Genomic DNA, 10,749 nt, shown 5'->3' on the forward strand with positions numbered 1-10,749 from the left:
TTGTCAACTCTGACCTTTTCCGTGTGCTTTCCGCTATCCACTCCGAAACTGCTACAAAATCTCTCTTCAGTGGTCTAAAATTTCTTGTCGATAATGGATTCTAAATCTGAAACGACTTCTTGCCTCAATTCTCTGCGTTCCCTAGATTTCTCGGTTCTCTGGGTTCTACGACGTCTCTACTTTCATTGTCACTCATAGTGTACACGTTAGCTGTCAATAATCTAAACCTCAAGTGGCGAATACATGGAATACACGACTGCACAATCTTATATACCATGACATATAACACGTGAAAATCATGAATTATTCCCGCTCAGTCAAATCAACCACTACCGTATTTACCAAAACAACAGGTACCGTATAAATGATAATTATGAATCGATAATAATTACATATATTGATTTAGTAAATAATATACTTACAAGATAAACATGCATGTTACTTTTATATTCACCGATTCGTGACTTGAAAAGGAAAAAGGCAACTCATTAGTGCAGTAGCAAGCACCACTGCGCTAGTGATCTACATGTGTATAAAGTTTCATGACCATGATATCAATAGGTTCGATACAGTCAAAATCCCTATTTTTACCCAATCAAGGGTAAAAACCCCTGCTTTTACCAAGTCGGGAGGGACAATACTAGTACTATACGTGAGCAAATGTCTTGTGTTAATTAATAGTTGTGTCAGGTTTGGTGATTCTAGCTAAAATACTTTTTGAATTATAAGCATTTTCAATTTCGGACGGACGAACAGCCGGAATACCCGATCTATACCTCTCCGCCTTAGGTGGGGATAATAATGGACCCACATCTGTGTTGTCGGCTGGATTTGAATTTTATATCAAGAACCAGCTCTCATTGTAAAATTTCAAAATGTTTGTATGCAATATAAACTACCTTATAAAACAGTAAAAGCTTACATTTGGATAAAACTTCTCACATATTTGTAAATTTACCATTTGCTATCAAATAACATAATAAACTGTATAAGAAACTGTTTGGTTAAGTTTGTAAATGATAATTATTGCTGATTGCGGGAACCTCTGGATATAAATGTTACCCACAACGGTACAAAGAACAAAACGCAACTTCCCGCCATTTCGATTCATGCTCAAGATCGTATCTGTTTCATTATCCTAAATCTTGTTAAAGGGGTCTTTCTTTAAAATTGAAATTAAGTCATAACTATAAACATAAGAACATGGAGCTTTGTTTCTAAACAACAAATGTATTTTGAAAAATGCTCAATTAAGAAAACAAAAACATGTCTGAGGTGGGAATCGAACCCGGATAGCATTGGCAATAAAAATTTACTATCCACTACGGAGGAATTCGTACTTTACGACCGTTTATATAAAGCTTAAATAATTAAGGCAGTTTATCTTCGGTACCCCGTGACAAACGCTTTTAAATTTAGAATGAAAATAAGTCAGTGAAAACAAAGTAATTCTCATGTGTTACCATAACATATAATTTGTCACTAACTAAGTTTCAAAGCCTTACGAACTATAGCAATGATTTCCTGCTATCTTACTTTTTTCTATGTTGTTGTATGATCTGGAGGTCAGTCTCTTTAACCCCTTGCGCATTTTGTAAATTACTTCCCTTAAATATTTTCAATATTGAAACAAAACTTTCTGCCATTTTTGTTCGCGGTCATGTTCGCACTATGAGATCAATTATCGTAAGACAGACATTTCTACTCCACTGTGTTCAAATCTGTTTCTCCATTAAAGATTTTTTATATAATTCGAAATAGTAACAAAATAACAAACTTTCAGCCATGCTGGTTGAAAATTTAGGTCTTACGCGGCGACATCCATTTTTTTTTGCTTTGAATGACTTTTCACAAACAGTTCGTGCTTTTTTTGTTGTTGTTATTTTTTAAATAACTGAAATACAATGAACATTGAATGTCAATACTGGATATTGGGATGAGGAATTTGTATGACGTAGCACGTCATTCGGAGACTTTGTGAGGTAGGAAAGTGAGGTCTCACCTCAACTCGTCACCAGATTGTATGTATTTGCACTTTTAGACCTACTTTTCAGCATCCGAGTGTAGTTGGATAGATCATTAAAATCTTGACGACTTACAATGAAATTCAAAGTAGTAAGAACAATGCACTTGACAATAAAGGATTGCGGAAACAATTATCAACATGTTTATCAGTCATACATCTATAAACTCAGTGAGACTGTTCCCTGTATTAATCACTGTATCTGCATTCAATATTGTTTAACGAAGGATAGAGTCATCTTTCAAAGGAAATTTTTAACTATTCGTACGTTATGATTTTACTGCTTTGAAATTACATATAACTTTATTTTGAATTTAACGCTATTTTCAATAGAATTTCAGATCGCAGAAAATCTAACATGCTTTCCTGAAACTCGACTTGCGTCCCCGCAAGTAACTGACAACTCTCTCCACCCCCACCCCCACCATATAAATGAAGGACAAACGTCTTTTGACACATTATCTTCTGTCAGATATTACTCAGAACATTCTCCTAGCCCGGGAATCTTCCTCGCAACCTCTCGATCTACAGTATTGTGTTCTACCTATTGGGCTCAGCGGGAGGGAAAGGCGCACATCGTTACATACAAGTCAAGGCCTATAAACTGTTTTTCCAAAACATTGTACTGTATATGAATACAGGTAGTTTGCATTACTGTGAGTATGTCTTAATGTTGCTACATAAGTGTGCATTTCCTTGTATTCAATAGCCCCTTTTAGTAAAACAATACAAACTGCGTTAGGAATAGATAAGATGTTCGTCTAGGCTCTGCTTTACTTGCTCCGCTTTAAGTTAGTTTTCAAAAATCTTCTGCTTCTTCATGTAACAGAGTGAATATGCATAAACTTGATAAAGGGATTATTATTTCTTCAGCCAGTTTTTAAATGATGTTTCATTGAAAATCCAGATACTGCAGACAGGATATTTACCACGCTCTATTCAATACAGCTTAACTAAGTACATTTGTTGTACCACTTTAGAATAAAGACTAGTACTGAAAAGATCAAAAGAGCTGACCTGCCAGTTTGCATAAGAATTTACAAATTTGCATGTTCTTTCTCCTATCAAAAAGTTCATCTAATATTAGGGAAATTGAGTCATACTTTGGTGAAAATAAGGCAGATATTAGAATTATGGGTCAGCTGTTTTGGTCAGTATATAAGAGTTGAGACAAAATTTATAATCTCAAAAGAAATTACCAGATCTTTCCTTTTTAACTTGACAATTTAAGTAATTACCGCCTATGTTTTCATTTATTTCAGTTCACCAAAATGATAAGAATTACACAAACCATATGCGTTGCTTTGATGTTGTCTCCTACGGTGGTGTCCTCGGAGTACTTTGGTTACAGTGAGTGTGTCTACAACAAGTACAAGGCGGTCTGTCTTGGAGAGTTCGAAGCTGTATCCTATACAAATAGAAGACTTTCAACTTTTCCTAGAATATCAAGCAGGAAAACATGTGTTCATCTTCAACACAATCACATAGAACGGTTTCCAGAAGATTTGAGCAGTTTGTCGAATGTTATTACCTTGGATATGGCCGACAATCGAATCAGTTCCCTCCCTGACGATCTTGAGAAAATGGTAAATTAGAAATCTTGGACGTCTCGGAAAATCGATTTAAAATGTTATCACCCAGCACGAGATTTCTGGCGTCTCTTAGAGGCTTGTTACTGGCTAGAAACGAAATGAAAACCATACCGGCAGGTGTTGTGATCCCAGGCTTGTTTGTGCTTGATTTATCAAAGTTTCAACAACTTGTTTACTGACATACCGGAACATTTCTGCGTGTCCGACCAGCTAATTCGGGTAGACTTCACAGGCAATCGTTTACGTCATGACGTCTCTCAGTATATCGACCCGGTGAATCGATGCAGAAATGTGCATGAGATCCCTTTTTGTCTTTTCACTGACAAAACAAACATCAAAAGTGATTGTTCCAGTATGGGTCCGATCCTTGGCGGCTCCCCGTCTTTTTGTATGGGTACGCCGCAAAAGTCCTTGGAGATTGAGTGTTCTGCTGAAAGCAAAGAAATGTACATGTATAGTGGGCAGAGTATTTGATGTGAACGTTACCATGGTGAAAGATGCTTGTCCAAAATATTTCACTAAAAGTGGAGCTGAACAAACGAAGAGTGAAGCAAGGATTGTCAGATACTCTGAGATTGTTCTGATCACATTATTTCTTTCTTTCATGTGCCTGTGAAAGCATTTCTTGTATAACAGAGACTATTTCATGATTAAATGCATGATTTAAAGCGACTAACCCACGCATCGTGGTGTGAGATCTTAAAATATCCAACTTTTCCTATATTCACCCATATGTCGCATATTTGATGTTATAACAATGTATTCTTCATCGAATTCTGTTGAAAATCTTTGTTTTTCTAATAAATCTAAAATAAAAACATTCGTCTACGAAAATCTAAAATAAAAACATTCGACTACGATTTCTGATAAGGTTTCCAAGTTTATAAAAAAAATGCGGGATTCCTTCAGCGAGCACCCTGCAAACATTACGTGTCAGTGAGAAAAAAATACGGTTATGTAGAGTAATGTGGCAAAATGACGCGTAATGTAGCAAAATGGGGAGTAATGTATAAATAAATTTAATATTATAGCTAATATACTTGCGCAATGACATGTTTTTTTGCTTATAAAACATTTTCTCTCATGAATTATGATAATTATTATTTTATATAAGGTAAAACACATTATCTAGGTAGCATTCAAAGCTAAGTACTGATGCCCTGTACAGCAATCTAAGCGTAATGCCGATCAGTAAGGCTAGTAGAGGCGTAATGTATGTATGAAATTTATACCAGAGCTAAAATACTTGCAGAGTGACATGGTGTATTGCATAAAAAACATTTTCTCTCATAAATTGATGAGAAATATTATTTTTATTTATGGTAAACCGCATTATATAGATAGCACTCATAGCGAAGTCCGGCGTATTGATGATGAAAGCCTAGTATATATAGGCGTAATATTGATTGTAAATACAGACTTTGTTAAGATACAAACATTTTCAAAATAAATCTGATGAATAATCATTTTACTGGAGATGGAAAAATGAGTAACGATTTTATTGAATACGAAATAATTAATAAACTTGTATATTAATCCTCATTTATTCCTTTGGTTGGCAGAGTTAATGTTTGATTCAACCCTTTCCGTATCAAGGTGTACTGGGTATTGTTCGCAAGATTCAGGTATGAGCTTTTCATAATCATAAGCATCTCCAGGGATGGTTTCATGAAATCTTTTCATTTTAAGATATCTTACATAATGCAGTGTTTTCTCTCGTTTAAAGTCCCATGCAATTTTTCAAATAGAATCTAAAATTGTGTGACAACTTTTCATAGTAATCAAGGTATCTTGAAAGTAGATGCGTAATGATGCAAAATGAGAAGAATCTTCGAGGGATTTTATCATGTGTTTTTCTTATGGTAGATTCAACAGTTATCTGATTTAATTTCTCATTAAATCCTATGATTCTAACAAATATTTTGTTACAATTAACTGCAATAGCCTTATTAAAGATCAGTTTTTTAGCAGCCTGCAAAATGTGTTAAAAATATTTTTTTACGCTATGGGATTCAGAAATCGAAGTGTTTTCATGTATTTTCATGATTCCATGTTTGGGAAAGTCACCAAGTGTGTACTATAACTGCCTTACATAGTTTATGATTTGAAACTTATTTTGTAAGTTGTGTAAGGATCCAAATATTTAATACTTTTAAACATTGATTAGCTCACACGCTAGGCATTCGGCGTGGCATTCTTTTCTGCACGATCCGCATGGAACATGCACTAGTTATTCCTCAACCCATAATCACAGATCACAATATTCTATATTGTTCAAATATGAATAGTTTATATATTCCAATAAAACAAATAATCACATTTTTAGCAAATGCAAAGCTACGTATATTTACTTAGAATATATACATGTAACTAAACAAATCGTAAAAAGGCATTTATATTGATAATATTAACTCAGAAGCAACCAATTAAACACTTTGTAAAATCTGAATATTTTCTTTGACCAGTGACATTGTTGGATTAAGATACCTTTCACGTTGATCAGCGCCATGCGATCCTTATTGAAATTGAAACTGAAAGTGGTCCTTAAATAATTTAGTGTTGTTTTAAGCAGGCGCAAATTTTACGATTAAAGACAACAAATGTGACATTACATGGTAGTTGACTAAAGAAGACGCGTGTGATATACACGGTAGTAGCATGTTACTGTCCCCTTTCTTGATTAATAAACAAACATGGATTGCAATATCATTTTGATTTGATCAAATGTAATAACAATTTAGTTTAAACATATTTATTCCATATATATGTATAATAACAATTTTGTTAATAAAAATTGGAACCGCGGGATATTATTTGAAAATATAAAGCCAGTAAATGGCATTTGACTCAATACTTACAATAAAATTGATATTTATTTTTTAATTTATCTTGAATGTCTTTGTATTCTTTCATCATATAAATTATTACTGAAAAAATAAAGGGGAAGATTTGATATAAATATTAGAAAAACAAATGTCTAATTATAAGAAGAAGATTGACGTTCCCTTTAGGAATAAGGTCAGTAATTCGGTTGTAAGCTTCCGTAAATAGTCCAATTTTTTTCTTGGGTAAAATGCAAATTCTATATGAGCTGAAGCATTTATTCTGCACATGTTATTAATTCACTCATCTGTGGGTATTAGAAACATATTTACAATGTTTTGTGATGTTTTGTTTGAAAACAGGAAGCCACAATAGGAGGTAGGTATTGTGGGTATGTTGCGGATGAATTTTTTCACCGACCTTGACATTGGTAGAAACAGCTGACTGGTATTTCACTAGGAACTACATAACACCATGTTTTCTTTTTGTTTTTCATTTGCAGACACATGGAACTACAGAGAAAAGGTTGTCTACCAGAGATTGATGTTTTAGAAATATTTTTACAGAGCTTTGTTTGTAGTTCATTTTATATGAAATATATAGGCAATTTTTTTACTGACCTTTGACCTTTATCGAATTGATGCAAATTAATTGATGCATGAAAGAAAGAAATTGACCTAAAAATGTAATAACGGGCCTAATATATAAATAGAGCAGTTATAATAGTTTTGGATATATCTATGCCTGATGTTTAGGCTACAAATGTATCATTTAGTGCTATATTATCTTTTTCCTTCCATTATAAATATCAATATCTAAGATATATATATATATATATATATACATTATGCCCAATCGCCCCATACATTATACAGCATTACGCCTCATTACACCACATTTTGCCATGTGCAGTTTTGGTTCGCTGTCCACGTGTTGACAGTCTCTTCTGGTTCTATATTTATCAATGTTTACATTTATAAAGCGTTACAACGGTTTATAAAAGTGAAGGAAAAAAACTTCGAAAACTCGAATGTTCCCGTAATTCTGGGAACAAGAAATTTGTCAACCATTAAGTTTCATGCAAATATATAAAACAGTGGCGGCATTTTGCCTTTCGGTGATATTTATTTTAAAAAGTCACAAATCACAATGTGTGGGTTAGTCGCTTTAAACATACACAAGATACAAATGTTTGCTGACTGGCGTAGCTACGACTGAAAATGTAAAACATCTTGTGTTCAAAAATGAAAGTTTGCTCATGCATGTGAAATTATTATTTTTAAGTATTTTCCAGAACGAGCCTCACATTTCTGGTTAGAGGCGCGGGTCTGTCAGAGGTTCAAGAATATATTTCTTTGAATATCTGAAGGAGAAATGCACCAAAGTATGCTTTATGAGACAATATATAGGCACTCTCTGCCCAACATTTAGGCAGAAAACATTTGATCTGTCGCATATTCAACTTTTTAATTTACAAACACATTATACGATTAGATGCGACGTCCTAGTACCCTCTATAAATATTATGTTACAAAGAAATGAATTATTTAATTCAAGAGCTAAGCGAGTCGAAATTATTGCAAAATGAGTTAGAAAGTTAACGCCAAGCAATATGAATGAGAGAAACTAAAATGTATCAAATTTTGCCTGGACAATATCCCGCATTCCTATTAAAGTCAATGTCGAAAACTTTTCTCATATTTCAATAACATTGTACGTTCATATTTATGTTCTTCCATTTAAATTTTCTTAATTTGATTTCATTTTTTGTAGGTTTTTTATCAATGGCTAAAGAATGTCAGATATATGTTTTCATTTTCTGAAGCAATAGTTCTCTTTCAGTAAACCAGTAATACGTATGAAATAAAATAGCATTTTATTTGTTTAATTCAACTGGGATCTGCTCGGCATTCTGGCCGCCTTAAATGGACAAACGCAATTCCAATATAATGACAACATTTTCCCAGTCTCGCCGAAATTTTGGCTGTTCTGTCTAGTATTGTAAAGATAGTCGAAGAATTTATTATTATGAATTTCACATATCTATTGAAAGGAAACTTCTTGTTTGTAGTATGGTACTTTAAAATGTAAATAAAAGGATTGAATGCTATTTCTTATGCGTTGATATGGGTGTAAACAACATCGGGACTTTTGGCAAATTATCCTAGAATCACTGTCATTTACAGGGCCTAGATGAAGCTAACATATACTCTATCTAAAGCGTTGTGACTAAAGCGATCGAACATTCTTAAAAAGTTATCAAAATATTTATACCTAGCCTGGGAAGCCGTTGATAATATTCGTGCTTTGTCAGAAGAAATCATACCTAATATCTATGCATTAAAGATCGCACTTAATTTGCGCTAATTAGTGTTAACTGGCATTCATCGAGTTTCTGATATCAATTTGCAGGTAGAAAAAAGTTAGAAATTGTCAGACTGGATTCCCAGGCTAATTCAAGTTATACCGTATGAAGTGGTTGGTCACCATTTAAACTGGATATGGAAAAATACAATAAGATTTCGAAATTCTCTGTGTATTATTGTAATATAGCCCTAATAAACCTTTATGAAACTATGTTATAACCTATTTGGTTTATTGAGACGTATCCAGGGGAAGCGACAGAAAAGGAAACTTTTAACAAGCTAAACATAAAGAAATACTCCAGGTGTAAACATAAATTATCAGTGTTCTTTGATAAATATATCAAAGTCTGTCATTCCTTACGCAAAATATATTTATCAAATTTGATCTTATGCTTGGAATATATATTGGTAGAAATATCAAATTTTGAAGAAAAAAAACTTATGAGGGAAAATCTAACACACATTAAAAATTCAATGAAATCAAAGTTTTGAACAAATCTGTTACCAAAATCGGACTGGCCGCGATTCCTCTATTTCTACTGGAGCGTTGTATAAAGTAAGTTGTTATAAAATAGTTCAAATATAAATACGTTCTAGTAGGTAGGATATGATTTAAAGATATGCTGTTATATAATCAGTCTAAAGATGTACTCCAGAAACGGAAGGAACGTACTTAAAGCGTGTAAATGTCATTCAAATGAGAAATTAGGAAAAAGATATACTGCAAAGGGACGTAAGCTAAAAACTTTGGTATACCATTAGGACTATTGTCTCGAACGAAAGAAAGGTAACTTGAAATGACGAAAGCACGATGGTGAAACCCCGAAACTGTGCTGACGAAAACTCAAAATTATTCGACTTTTCAACATCGTTTTTTTTTTTTTTTTTTGGCGTTTCCGGTTTTTCAATATTGTACATTTGAGTTTTCATCATCGTAGTCTGGTGGTATCGGCTTTCCAACATCGTAGTGTATGATGGCATATTTCTGCATACGATAACCAGATAAGTTTCGCGAAAATGTATCGAGTTTTCAAGAAAAACATAAATAATTTCGCGAAAACATATAAGCTTTTCGCGAAAACATAAAAGCTTTAATATAAAATTGGCCCGAATTACAGTTTTATACCAACGTCACCATAATGACTGTTTTATCCCTGTGTTGCCCTATTGGCTGTTTTATACCAGTGTTGGCCATTATCAATGATTATGAGTTTTTTAAAATACCTATGTTCGACCGTATGATTTTTTTTTATAAGTTGATGTTCGTCCTCATGACAGTTTCACACTAACGTTACCTTTATGGCTGTTTATACTGAAGTTTGACATAATGATTGTTTTATATTGCACCAACATTTGACCTTATGATTGTTTTAAACTGATGTTCACCCTTTAGTGCACTCCTGTTGCATACCTAAGTTCGCCTTATGACTGTTTTATACCGGTATTCGCCAAAATGACTGTTTTCTACCAATGTTCGACCTTATGATAGTTTTATACTGATATTCACCTGAATGACTGTTATATACTGAGGTTCGACCTTAAGACAGTTTTATATCAATGTTCGACCTTATGACTGCTTTATGCCAATGTTTGCTCTTATGACTGTTCATACTGATGTTCACCTGAATGACCATTTTATATTGAAATTCACCCTAATGACACATTTACGCAGCGTCGGATACCCACGAATGCCGGGGTTGGGGGCTGACCTCCGAGTGTCAGTCGTTTTTACCACGTTGTTTAGTATGCCTTTGCTGTTACCGAGATCTCGTGCGTCTCGTCTCGTCCCGTCCGGGATCTGATGAACGGTTATGTCCTGTGCAGACGACTACCATGTCCCAAATCCACAGTCCGATGTCCAGGACACCACGCAGTCGATGCGGTACAGGCTATAACAGCTACGAAGGACAGTCAGAGGACAGTGAGCCCAAACTTTATCTTAAAC

This window comes from Mercenaria mercenaria, chromosome 10 (genome assembly GCF_021730395.1).
Source record: "Mercenaria mercenaria strain notata chromosome 10, MADL_Memer_1, whole genome shotgun sequence".
Taxonomy (NCBI): Eukaryota; Metazoa; Mollusca; class Bivalvia; order Venerida; family Veneridae; genus Mercenaria; species Mercenaria mercenaria.